The sequence below is a fragment of the Cavia porcellus genome, unplaced genomic scaffold, assembly GCF_034190915.1.
Source record: "Cavia porcellus strain 051 isolate PalLab524CR breed Dunkin Hartley unplaced genomic scaffold, mCavPor4.1 scaffold_8, whole genome shotgun sequence".
Taxonomy (NCBI): domain Eukaryota; kingdom Metazoa; phylum Chordata; class Mammalia; order Rodentia; family Caviidae; genus Cavia; species Cavia porcellus.
In genome coordinates this window covers 83,540,081-83,553,758 of record NW_026947491.1, presented here as the reverse complement: position 1 = coordinate 83,553,758, position 13,678 = coordinate 83,540,081, and the positions used below count along the sequence as shown (strand labels likewise).

The window sequence follows — 13,678 nt, the reverse complement described above, 5'->3', positions numbered from 1 at the left end:
CGGCGGCAGGGAGAACTCAGGGTTAACACTTACGGAGAGAAAGAAGGGCGCTAGTAGGACTGAGCAGAGGACCAGGCCCAGACACGAAGCAGTCCCAAAGGAAACCTGGCCCAGCTCAAGGAGTCCCGAAGGGAAGGCAGGTCTGATGGCTCCGGGGGCCTGCACACGTAGAGTCCGGCAGAGGGAGAAGACATAACCACAGAAAAGATGCACAATGACACGATGAGTGCTGCCACAAAGGAGAGGTCCACGGTACCAAAGAAGTACAACAGAGGACTCAACCCAGCCTGGAGGGGGCTGGATTTCAGGCAGGGAAGCTGGCAGACTGGAGAGCTTTTCCACTGTAAAATGGGCAGGTCCTGGCTGAGCGCCCGCCAGTCTCAGGTGCCACGAGACACATCTCATTCTCTTTCACGAACCCCACCAGCTGGTATTGTCCCCAGGGTCTTTGCAGAGTCTCAGAGAACCAAAGAACACCACACTCCCCCTCCCCCAGAGTCCTGTGGGAAAGCCGTGACTCCAGAAATGACAAGGGCTGGCTGGGTGTCAGGTCTAAAAATAACTAGTTGAGATGTTCATGGTGGTGCAATGTAATCTCAGCATCCTGGAGGCTGAAGCAGGAGGATCACCGTGAGTTCAACACCAGCCTGGGCTACACAACGAGACCCTGTCTCAAAACAAACAAACAAACAAAAACAAAAAAACATAACTGGTTGAGATATAACAAGGAAATAGACTTTTGATATATGAGAAATTGGATCCAGAGCTAAAGGGAGGGGAAAGGAGTAGAGAAAAAGTAGGAAAAGGAAATAAAAAGAATTAAGAAGTGTTAAGTGCATGTACTTGGTCCTAAGACAAATGTAAACATGTATTGCAAACATGTGCTAATCAAATTTTTTTTTTTTCAAAGATGGCTAAATGTTTTGGGCCATGATCTAACTAATCAGTTGTCAGCTGAGAAAGGACTTTGAAGGAAAACACATGAGCCAACCAATCTAGGCTTCCTTTGTGAAAAAAACAAAACAGAAAAAATTAGTATGAATCAAATATCAAAGCAAGTTGTGCCAAATTTGCACATAAACAGTATCGGTTACTAAAAATACAATGTGAAGAAGGATGGAGTTTATTCCTACATTCAGTTAGCAATGCTGTATTTGGGGGATTCCAGAAACCAAATAAAGCTGCAGAAACAGAATCAGAATAAAACACGACTCCTGATAATTACACTGTAATGGAAAAGTTTTTTTAAAAATATTTTTTGGCAGACAGCGCGGTAGCTCTAGTTTGTACATGTGATGGTGTGGGATTTGTGGAAATATGCGATCTGCAAAGGGAACTCACGTACTGACATTTGTTCCTTAATGAGAAAAGATAGATGCCAGAGGAGCTGCTGTGACAGAAGCTCTGCTCCATCTCGGCCCTGTCCAGGGGAGTTGGGGCAGCTCCCTGGTGGGAAGAGAATTCACCCAAAAATACTGAGTCCAGAAGCCTGTAGTTTGAGAAAAAAGAGTTAAAGAAACAGGTTGTGGTTTTGAAGGCCTGGCAGGCTTCCATTCTTTTATTTTGAATGGTTTTACACTATTTTTGTCTTGTTTGAATTCATTGTGTGTGACGATATGCACAACTATTTCAAAGAAAACAACATTATGGTAACTGTTAGGTCTGAGAGAAGGGGGAGGATGGGAGCGAGAGGGAGAGAGGGAAGTCCGCGGGAGGAATGGAGTGGACGGCCATGAAAGTAGTGGTCAGCGGTGGCTTTATTTCGGGAATGCGGGGAGGGGGCCCCCCGCCGCCGGCCCCGGGGTGCAGCATCTCTGCACCCGGGGCCGGTGGTCTCTCCGGGAACACGGGGAGTGGAGACTGGCGCGCTGGCCGGCGCTGGCCGCTGGAATCCGGCGAGCTCTCTCTCTCTGGCGAACTCTCTCTCTGGCGAACTCTCTCTCTGGCGAACTCTCTCTCTGGCGAACTCTCTCGGACACGTGGCGTGGGGGCATCTAAATAGCCTAAGCTTAGGGCAGCGCCCTAAGGCCATTAGAGATGCACAGGTATCTCATTGGCGCACAGATTCTTAAGGATGGGGATATAGGGTTACAATCAAGTCCATAGGGGGCGGGGGGGGGGGAGGAGTTTAGCTGCAGCCTTTTCTGGTTACAGTGTTCCATCTGGGCCAGCAACTCTTTCAGTAACCACTGTTGATTTCCTGTTGTCTTGTTTTGAAATTCTGTGTTGATTGCATTGTTTTGTTCTGATCTGCTTTGTTCTGTTCTGTTTTGTTTTGTTTTATTCTCTTTAAAATTAAAAAAAAAAAAAAAAAAAAAAAAAGGAAACAGATTGTGGTGTTAGACCAGGTCTTGAGTTGCCTCCTGGTTATGTAAATGACAGAACTCCTCAGTTTTCTTGTCTGTAAAATGGGCACAGTTATTGTAATCCAAATATTTAATATTGTAATCCAGATACTATAATCCCTTTTCCAGTGCATTTTGCAATCTGAAAAGTTATATTTGGAATCCCATAGAAATATTTTTGGAATTCCAATGAGTTAATTCTAATCTACTACCTCCAATGCAACCCATGGTGAGAGTAAGGACACCAAGACATATTTAAATTATGGGCAGCCAAGGGGTCTTAAATCCATTGCAAGTGAGGGTATATGGACAAAGGCCTTGATCCAAGGCCTCTCCCTGAATTTATTGTTCAAAGATGAGTGATAGTGAGGATGGTGGGAATTACATGAGCAAGGTGAGCTGAGCTAGTCGGGTAGAGGATAAACACCTCTGTAATATACGGGGAGAAAGATATGCAGAAAGACTACTCTGCATGACGCGATGGGGATGGCATATGAATGAATTTAGGAGGCTGTTGCTGCAGTTCCTGATATGTAAGCTTTTGTACTCTGGGAAGTCATAGCCTTTTATTTTTAGACTCGTAGCCAGCTGACATTCTTGGAGCTTTCTGGCTCTGCCATCCGGCTGTATTCAACCTTTCTACAGTGAAGCAATCATAGGAAATTGTCTGTTGGCCTTAAAGATCACTTATCAGTACCTTAGCTCGCCTTTATCTGCATAGTCAGCTCTGTGCATATCAATACATGGAGACAAGGCACAGTTTAAATAATGCAGAGGTGATAGTTCTGTGTTTTAAGGAAAGGAGTCCACTTGGTCTTCTACAGATAGTGGCACCCATCTCATAAACTGGAAAAACTTGAATTCTAAAAGGTGAGTGATTCTTGACTTTTAGTGCTACATTAATTAGTACTACATTAATGTGGAATGTTCTGACAGTGGGACTCATTTCATTCCTGCTACTGTGACAAAACAACGCAGGCTGGGTAATTTATAAACAATAGAAGTATATTGATCACAGTTTTGGAGGCTGAAAGGAGGATGAAGGAGCCAGCAGACCTGGAGACTGGAGGAGGCCTGCTGAGTCTTCGAAGACCAAGCCTGGCTGGTGCCACAGTGGGCACCAAAGCTGCTTCCCTGAGATGGTGCCCCACTGCTGTGTTCACATAGAGCAGAAGGATGGAGAGAAAAACCTCCATGTCCTTCTCTGGTGGAAGAGACAGAAGGGCTCCCTTTGGTGCTCTTTTTCTCTATTTCAATTTAAATTTTTTTATTAGTACTTGTTTGCAATCCATGATGCTTACATCCTGCTGGCTGCTGGTGCATGCATGTGACACATTGTCATTTCCCCGGGTGTTAGACAAACCCGTCCCTGACCTGGAGCACTTATGAAGTGACTTAATCACTCCCCCTGAGGCCTTAGCATTACCACACTAGATTAGGTTCCAGCCTGTGAATTCTGGAAGCACACACAGGCTCAAGCCACAGCAGGCTGATCCCACAGGGTGCTCCCAGACTGGCTCAACAGCCAGGATCTTTGATAGAAATATGATTTCCAGCTCCCCCCAGATCCAACCTGCTGAATGAGGGCCTTGCAGTAGCAGGTGGATCTGTGTTGGGAAAATTCCCAGGCCAAGGCTGGGGATTTAGCTCAGTGGCATAAGCACCCACCTTGCAAGCAGGCAGTCATGAGTTTGATCCTCGGTACCAACAAAAAGTTAAAAAAAAAAATTTTAACCAACTGTCCGGCTCCCCAGGGGCTGACTCAGAGCCCTGGGATAAGACTTTCCTGTGCTAACAGTGGAAGGTGCAGTGATAGAATTTTTTGGCGCGGAAGGGAACCATCTGATAGGATTTTGGCGCGGCTGAAAAGATACAAAGTATGAAATAAAAGAGACCTTTATTTTAAGAACGTGGGGAGAGACCCCCTAACCCTCCGGGTCTGGCATTCTCTCTGCCAGACACGTGGAGTGGGGCATACATGTAGCTTAGGTTTGGGGTGGTGCTTAAGGGGCATTAGTGATGCACAGGAAGCCGATTAGTATTCATTTCCCGCCACAGGCAAATTGCCTAGGGCGGTAAGATGACCTCAAGATAGAGCCCCTTGGTTCCGCCTCCAAGGCTTTACTGGCTACAGTGCCCTTCTGGGGCAAAAACCTTTCAGGCAGGGCAACCCCAAATGAATGGGTTATCCTAACTTCACAGCACTCTTATGGGAGCTGAAGTCAGAGAACCACTGCTGTATGTATTTTAAAATTAATATAATACAGTGGGTGACACATTGGAAGAACCCACTGGAGGTGTCCACAGACCCCTGGAGGACAGTTACGAATTACTGTACATACAGTATACCAATTTTTTTTCTTTTTTTTTTTTTTGTACCAGGGATCAAACTCACGACCTCATGCTTGCCAGGCAGGTACTTATGCTGCTGAGCCAAATCCCTAGCCCCAGTACACCAATATTTACCGAGCATCCTTTACAGGTTGAAGTTCAGATAGACACTGTTTATCTTTGATCTTACAGCATCTCCTGGTAGGTAGATATTTTTATCATCACCAGGCAAACTGAGATTTAGAGATATTAGTAACCTGACAAAAGGATCACGAATTAACCAGAAGGTTCTGGGGTTCCAGGGTGTCCCTTCCCAGAGCCTGTGCTGGTTTCATGAACCCCATAGTTCCCCAAGATTGGAATCATCTCAGCAGGAAATGTGTGGCGATTTCATATGGTCCTGGAGATGAAGGTGGCAGGCGTGGCCTTAAGCAAGGCATCACATCGTAAGAAATCACACATAACATTGCTGAAGCTGATGTACTTCATAGTGCTTGGGTAATGTTTAGAGAGTGCTGGGCACTGTTCTAAGTCTTTATGTACATGCAGTAGGGAATATGATTAAACTCACTGCTCCACAGGAGGAAACAAGCACCAAGTCCGTCGGCTACTAAAGGATATGACCCTGGAATTAGAACCCCAATAAGCAGGGACTCGTCTAGAATAAAGTGTACCCCACACACAAGTGCTGGCAATCGAACCCAGTGCCTTGCACCTGCTGGGCAAGCCCCGTACCAGTAACCACACCTCCAGACCCCTAGAGGTTTTGAACAGTGCCTTGTGGAGCTAAATTGGAGCCCAAGGCAAAAGAAAACTGGCACTTTATATACACTCATCAAAATAACCATCTGTATTTTGAACTAAGTGGGAACAACTAATAAACACCCTACAGTCAAAAGGCATGAATACAGATAAAGGCCCCTGTCATCCAATCTGTTCCCAAAATTGTCAGTTCTCATCAATGTGACCTTCAGAGAGGAGTTTGGGGGACCTGGGCACCTGGGGCTGATTGGAAATGAAAGCTCTCACCACACAGTGGTGCAGGGTGAGCAAATAAACGCCTGTCTTCATTGAAAATGTTGACATTTGTGTACCATGAACTATTTTGCATTTATTTTTATTTTAAAAATATTGCATCGTGTTAGTATTTATTTTGATTACAAAGGCTTTTGGCATCCTGGTGGATTTTGTTGCCAAAAGTGGGTGCCTCTCTTTCTTTGCCCTATTCCTGACCCTGATTCTGCACTGTGCAAGGACTTGAATTTTTAATATTTCCAGAGGTGAAGATCTATAGCAGAGCCGCCTTTTCTTGGGGTGTTGTCTTTTGATCTGGCATGAGCCTGAAAAAAAATGTCAGATGTGAACTTTCAGGAACCAGGCTTCCCTTTTTAAACTTTGTTTTTAGCACATGGCATCTGTTGGAAATTGTGATCTGGGAGGAAGAAAAGGGTCAGCCTCCTGCCAAATTCTGTGCATGGGAAGATGCCAGTGGTTGGATGATGTAGAAAAGCAACATCTGGTTTCAATGCTACTTTTTTCTCCTTAAAATAAAATTCTTTCTAGAAAGTCTGCCACCTTCAATTTTTATGAGATAGTTTACTCTCTCAACCCTAGTCTCAGGAAAACATGTTATATATATAAAAACGTATGCTTTATTAAAGCATTTCCATCTTATTAAAAAGATTTAGGGACACATTTTCTAGCTTACCCGGAAGCCAGGTATGATCTGAATCAAACGGAAGGATGACATTTTCTTGATCTAGGTTCCTGGTTCTGGTCAGGCAGTGCCCTGATGTACTATCCATTGTTCAATAAGTGTCAAAATTCAGCGAGTGATTCCCTTCCGCAGAACAGGACATGCCACAAAGAGACCCTCCAGGAGTCTGATTTTAAGTGGTGTGATGAAATCAGCAAACTAGACACAGATGCAAAGAGGAGCAAAAACAGAACCCCACCTCGCTGCTTCGTAAAGAACCCGCTAGTGACAAACAGCAAGTCGCTTAATCTCTTTTTCTCATACATTGAGTGGGGTGATTTGCACCTGACTCTCAGGATAAATGTAAACTCTGCACCTGGGGAGGAGATCTCTAATGCCCCGCCCCATATCCTTCTTTTCTCCTTCTTTTTTTCTTTTTTGTACTGGGGATCAACTCACAACCTTATGCTTGCCAGGCAGGCACTGTGCCACTGAGCTAGATTCCCAGCCCTTTTTTCCTTCTATACAAATAAAATCCTAAATTTTTATAGCTGTCCAAGATGACTGTGCAAAACAAAGATTAAATTTCTAGTTGGGTACAGTGGTGCACACCTGTAATCACAGCTGTTAGGGAGGCTGAGGCAGGTAGCTTACAAGTTCAAAATCAGCCTGGGTAACTTAGTAAGACAGTCTCAAAATAGAAATCAAAATGGCTGAGGATAGAGCTCAGTGGTAGAGTGCCCTGGGTTCAACTCCCAGGAAAACACACACACACACAACTTCCCAGCATCCCTTGCAGTCAGAGATATGGTTCAGTGATGATCAATGAAATAAGAACAACCAGAGGTTGTAATGCCGACCCAGAAGCGTCTCAGATGGAGAATGTAGGGACAATACCCTCAGAGTGACCGAGTAACAGGTGGCACTTGCTCTCTGACACACATGAGGCCATCCTATTAGCTGTGGACTGTGTTTGCCCAGAGACTTACATGAGTGAGAATTAAATTCTGTCTGGCTTAAGCCTCTGTTATCTGGAATTTCTGTGCGACTCCCCCATGAAATGCTTGGCAAATGACTGATACTTTACGAATGTCACCCATGATTATGACGGTCCTGGTTAGGTCTGAAGACATCAGACGACCAGGATTAAACTCAGGCTCTATGAAATACATTTCCTTCTCCTCCATTCTCTGGCCCAAACAATGTTCCCACAACAGACTCAGACACAGCTGCAAGGGGTCCCACCTGTGGTCATTCTGTGCGATCCCTCTGTGTTGGGTATGAATGCGCCAGGCAGGAAGGGGGAGGGAGGACACTGCTGAGGGGACGGTTTTCGTTTAAAGAGTCAAACTGCCTCGCCATCTGCTTTGCACTGAAAACCTCCAAAAACCAACAAGTGTGAGCATTTTCCATATTTGCACCAGATGACTTTAAAAAAAAAAAGCACCTCAGATATACTTGAAGTTGCTGGTATCACCTGGTCAATTTCCAACCAGTAAGGAGCCTTCCAACGTGGTCCAGTATCCGCCCCACTATGTGTTGATGTCTTAAGGTGGCCATGTGTCCATCGGCAATAAATAATGTGGTTTGGGGTGATTTTTGATCCTCCATATATTGATTACATACCACGTGGCTCACTGGCAACTTGTCCATTTTTTTTTTTTTTTTGTCTTTTTCATTTTTATCGGTACCAGGGATTGAACTCACGACTGCCTGCTTGCAAGGCAGGTGCTTATGCTGCTGAGCTAAATCCCCAGCCCCTAACTTGTCCATTATTAAAACAGAGTCACTGCTACCACCCTCCTTAAACCTTGGTGGTGGCTGCGTTTGATATTTACAATTCTCTATGCTTTCTGGGTATTTGAAATGCATTAGAAATGCATGATTTTAAGTTAAAAGTAAGAGAACTTAAAAAGAACTGCTGAGAAGCTGTTATGAGCCAACCATAGCGGCACACGCCTGTGATTCCAGCAACGAGGAGGCTGAGGCAGGAAGATTGTTGTGGATTTGGGGCCAACCAACACAGGGTCTCACTATGTAGTTCAGGCTGGCCTTGAACATGTAACCAAGGTTGGCCTCAAACTCATGGTGAGCCTCCTGCCTCAGCCTCCCAAGTGCTTGGATTACAAGCATGTGCCACCACGCCCATCACTATTTTTTAAATAGGCATTGTCCCCTGCTTCATTTACATATGTCTTATTCATGCAAAGATGCCAAATACGTCTCACATTTTCTTCCCACAGAGTCACAATGACACAATCTGAATTCTTTTCCCATAGACTCTGAGTCCAGAAGAGAAAAGCAAGTCTTTGGAAAATGTCCCTTCATACACTGGTGCCCACACCAACCCACCCCCACCAGGTGCTCAGTACTCTGTGGGCCACCACCCACCACCCCATTCTGCCAGGAAACGCCCAAAGCCTTCTACACTAAATACCCAGGGAGGCCAGGGCCAGCACGCGGTGCTTTCCTTCCGGGTCGCGTCTCCTGCGGGCGTTCTCTGTAATTTTATTTGGCAACCAAACCACCACTTGTTTTCCATATTCCATTAACATAAAATCAGTAGATCTAAGTCAGAGAGCTCCCAGGTGCAGTCGCTCTGCTAATGGGTACCAGTCTTCTCCGCAAACACAGGTCCTGAGTTGGATTTTTCTGCTAAAGCAATTGCGGCCACTGTTCTGGTTCCAGCCCCAGAGCTTGCTCACGCTCGGACGGTCTTATTGGCCATTTAAGACTGTGTTCTGCAAAACCAGTGGGTGCCCTTTAAACTGTCAAGCAATTACCCCAAATAACACTGTGCTGGAAAAATACCTTGAGTTTCTCTGTAAGAGGGGAAAATGTTTAAAGGAATATAGTAACTTTGTAAATCCAGGGGCTCCTTAAAATCAATCAGTAAGAAAGATAAATAAGCCTGTCATGACTGAACCTGAAAGTAATTCAACCAGCTGAAGTTCTTTGTGGAAACTGGATCGGATCCCTTATAACAAACATCTCTCTGCCAGCGCTGTGGATAAACATGGGAAGGTGGGAGAGAGAGGCAGCAGGAACCCTGAACGCTAGCATCAGGTTGGTGACCTGGGCGCTGTCCTAGGCTCTGCTTCTGAAGGGCTGTGTGACCCGGGCAGGTGGCCTGACCTTTCTGAGCCTTAGTTTTCCCATCGGAAAAACAGATGATAACAACAACTAGCAGGCAGAGGTTTGCAACAAGACAATGCACTGAGTACCTAGCACGGCACCATAAGCACGGTGATCCCAAGTAACTGAGCATGACCATGGCTGTGAAGAGGTGGTTGTTCCCAGAAGGCTGCTGAGACCAAAGGTCTGGATTTCGAGCTATTTTTGCAAGCAATGAACTGCTAAAAATAGGAAGCGGTGTTTACTCTCGTTGCTGCGGAGAACAGCTATGACTTGGTCTCTGACCAAGAAGATTCGGCGGTGGTAGATGGAGCAGCCTGGGAAGGGCCGCTCAGAGGGACAGGCCGTTTGCTGTCCCTGTCTGCCCCAGAACACTGCAAGGACGGCGGAGGGGTCAGGGGACCGGGGACTGTGAGTTGTGTGAGTTCACTAAGCACCTTGCCTCTTCACCATCGCCTCCCATAGACTGAGATGGGAGTGGGTTTCAGGGTGCCGGGCTCCCCTTCTGGCTGAGGCCTGGCCTCCCTGTAATCCCAGGGGCTGAAAACCCCCAGGCTCCAAGTGGTCTCCGAGGAAAGGTCCGAGAAAGAGGAGGCAGTCCTCCTCTGATGTGACCAGCTGCCCCCACCACTGACCCCCTAGACCTGCCAGAGAGCGCCTGAGTTAGAAAGTGCATCCATGTCCAGGACTTGATGTTTTGTTTGTTAAAAGCATGCCTTGCTGCCAGTATGTGTGTGACTCACACACACCCCATCCATGGGTGTGTATGTGTGTGTTACCAGCACTGGAGACTTTTCTCTCTCCCGTGTCTCCCTGGCCCGTGCCTTGTGATCTCGATGTTGGGTCTCAGTCTGCAGTGGCATGCTCTTGGTGGCTGTGTGGTCACAGCTGTGTCAGCAGCTGATAAAGCTTGCCTTCACTCCTAAAGATTTTTATTACATATTTTAAAATTTTCATTATCAATTTGTGTGTGTGTGTGTGAAAATGTCCTAGTAAAATCAACAAAGAAGGAAACAGGAGGTGGGAATAAAGATTATTAACGATGTATTGACATTTGTAAAATGTACCAAGAAGGTGTACCCAGGCTAGTTTTTACCCACCCACATATAAACAAAAGCGTTAGAATACAGGCATGGATGGATCCAAGAGTTTGTAAGGGAGTTAAAGAGATTCTCTAAATCCTGGGTCTTTGAAAGAAACAAGTTACTTGCAGAAAATACTACCATGTACATTTTTTAAAATCTAGACTCTTCAGAAAAACTGTCAGAATTAGTTAAGAGCTCAGTGAGGTTGGAAGACACAAATGAATATCTGAAAATCATAGAGACCCCCTAAAGCAGCAGAAAGTTAATAAAAGGTATAATTTTCAAAAAGGATTCCATTGACAATAGCAACAAAAGCTTCAGGGATTCAGAAAAAGAGCTCATAAATGAAACACAAGATACCGAATGCAATTTGAAGCACATAAAAAAGCTAAATACATGAACAGGCTGTGCCATGTTCACATGTGGAGTGGGAGGGCTCAAGGATGAGAATTCTTTCCAAATTAATCTATAAATACAGTGTAAGTAGAATTAAAATCTTTACATCTCCGCTAGTGACATGAGTAAAGAACCAAAAATGACCACAGAACAAAGAAAGACAATTTACAACACTAGGTAAGGAGGCTCACGTGTGACGGAGCTAACAGCAATGATCGGTGGAATCAGTAATTGGTAAAGGATCCATTACCCCGGAAAAGCAAAATAGATAAATAAATACATACAAAATTTTAAAAATACGTGCTTTAGTGCTGGGGATTTAGCTCAGTGGCATAAGCGCCTGCCTGGCAAGCATGAGATTGTGAATTCGATCTCTGGTAGCAAAAAACAAAACAAAAATATATACTCTACCTCACTTACAAAATTATTTTTTACCAGTGAAAATGAAAAGCAAAACTTAAATATTTATTGAAACATCAAGGCAGGAAAAAAACATAAAAAATAATTTGGTAAATCCAACCATGGTAAAATTGTAAATCCATTTTTAAAAGTGACATGACAAATTAAAAATTAGAAGACAGTATTTCGATGAACGAACACTTAACAAAAAAAATTTTTTTGAGATAGGGTCTCACTATATAGGTCAGGTTGGACTTGAACTCATGATGTAGCCCGGGTAGGCCTCAAACTTGTGGCCATCCTCCAGCCTCAGCCTCCTGAATGCTGGGATTACAAGCGTGTGTCACATGCCTGGCAACAAAATTTTTTCAATGTATTAAATCCAACAATGGCTTATTATCAAAAATATACAAAGTCCTACAAATCAATAAGGAAAAATTGTCCTATAGGAAGGTGGACATAGGATAGGATCAAGGAATTCACAGGAAAAAGAAACCCTAAAAGGACAAAACCAAGAAATGCAAAAAAAATAAATAAAAATAAAATAAAAAAATTTTTTTTCTTTTTTGAGACAGAGCCTCAATACGTAGTTCAAACTGGTCTGAAACTCACTATGTGGCCCATTCTGGACTCAAACTCATGCCAAGAATCCTGCCTCAGTCTTCCAAGTATTGGGATTACAGGTATACACCACCACACTGGGGAGAAAATGTGAAGTATAAAAATAACATACGATTTTATACCCATCAGACTGGCGATGGTTAAAAGTATAATTCAAACACTGAGGACATGGGGAATGGAAATTCTCATGTATAGTTAGAGACAGAACATTGGAGAAAATTTCATACTATCTGGGCAAACTGACCATGTGCATACTGTAAAGACTCCAGCAGGGGCCAGGGCTTAGCTCAGTGGCGTAAGCGCCTGCCTGGCAAGTGCAAGGTTGTGAGTTGGACCCACACCCCAGAGACACTCATGCATAAGGATTCATATATGAGGATGTTCTGATAGAACTGTGCATGGGAACAAAAAGCTACACATGTTTTTAACATCTACTAATAAGAGCATCAATAACGTAAATTTGATGTAATCATAATTGCAACATCCACAGCAATTAACATGGAGGAACTTTAAAAGCACCAACATAAGACAGTCTTGAAACACAAAGTTGAATCCTAAAGGCAAATTGCAGGAAGATAGGGTGATGCTGAGGCTTTTCCTTTAATAGAAACCATCACCACCCCACCCCTCCCCACTCATCTCCTCCCCGGGAAACCCAGACAGCATCTCACCCGTGCCCTTCTGGACCTCTGTGTGCGGTCTGCACGTGAGCCTATGTCCCATCCCTGCGTATACCTTCCTCTGGCTTCCTTCTGAAACCTTCGAAACACCCAAATGGCTCTTGGTTGCGGCACTGGGGATTTGTGGTCCAGGGCCTTCACGCTGAGCTACATCTCAAGCTCTTTTTTATTTTGTTATGTTTGAGGCGGGTCTCACTAAGTTGCTCAGTTGCCAAGCTGGGCTCGAATTTGTCCTGAGTCTCCCGGAGCTCTGGGATCACAGCCGGGCACCACGATGCAGAGTCCATAGTACTGTCTGGGCCATTTCTGACATCCCCACCTTCACCTCCATCACCAGGCCAATGCCTGCACTGTTCCAGCCACACTGCCCGCTTCCTGTACGTGGCAAGCCCGACCTCATTAGGGCTCCAACAGATGCCACCCCTCCCTGTCAGTTTGATTTGGAAGAGTCTGTACCCAGGCCTTTCCTCATGCCCTGCCAACCCTGTATGTCCCCCCACCTTTCCACCAGCCTAACAATGATACCTTGTTTTGCCATTTTTATAGTTGCAGAAGTCTAGAGACTCGCCATGGTTCATACATCTGCACATTTAGCCAGGGAGGTAACGGCGGCACAGCGCCTGCCTGGCAAGTGCAAGGCCCAGTTCAATTCCCAGTACCAAAAAACAACAAAGACCCAGTATTCATACGTCTACACAAGGGTTTGCCTTATTCACTACCATCTAAGGTAAGACCTTATCACATAGCGGGCCAATCACATAACAGTCGGTGCTCAAATAAGTATCGATTTATTTATGCAAGACACCCAGTGACGGAGTGAAAGATGAAATCTTGGACAGGAAGGACAGATCATGACTTTGGAGGCAGAGTTTGTCTTTAGGGAGGGGAGGCCAACAGGCTGAGAAATTAGGACCGGGCCTTAACATGAGCCTGCTGAAAAAAATGCAAGAGTTTACTAAAATCCGTGTATTCCACCTGAGCGGGAGGGTT

At 44.9% G+C, this 13,678-nt stretch overlaps 1 protein-coding gene across 10 annotated transcripts in view; it reads right to left on the bottom strand.

Annotated features, from left to right (window-relative positions):
- LOC100716104 (suppressor of cytokine signaling 2) overlaps positions 1-13,678 on the bottom strand; it is a 259,251-nt gene that overhangs the window by 222,229 nt on the left and 23,344 nt on the right. Inside the window, exon 4 of one of the 10 annotated variants that reach the window (XR_010049428.1) lies at positions 34-2,287. The exons of the other annotated variants lie outside the window; for them this stretch is intronic. The gene's annotated coding sequence lies outside the window, so the exon portion shown is untranslated. The remainder of the gene's footprint in view (positions 1-33; positions 2,288-13,678) is intronic. 10 annotated transcript variants of the gene reach the window in all.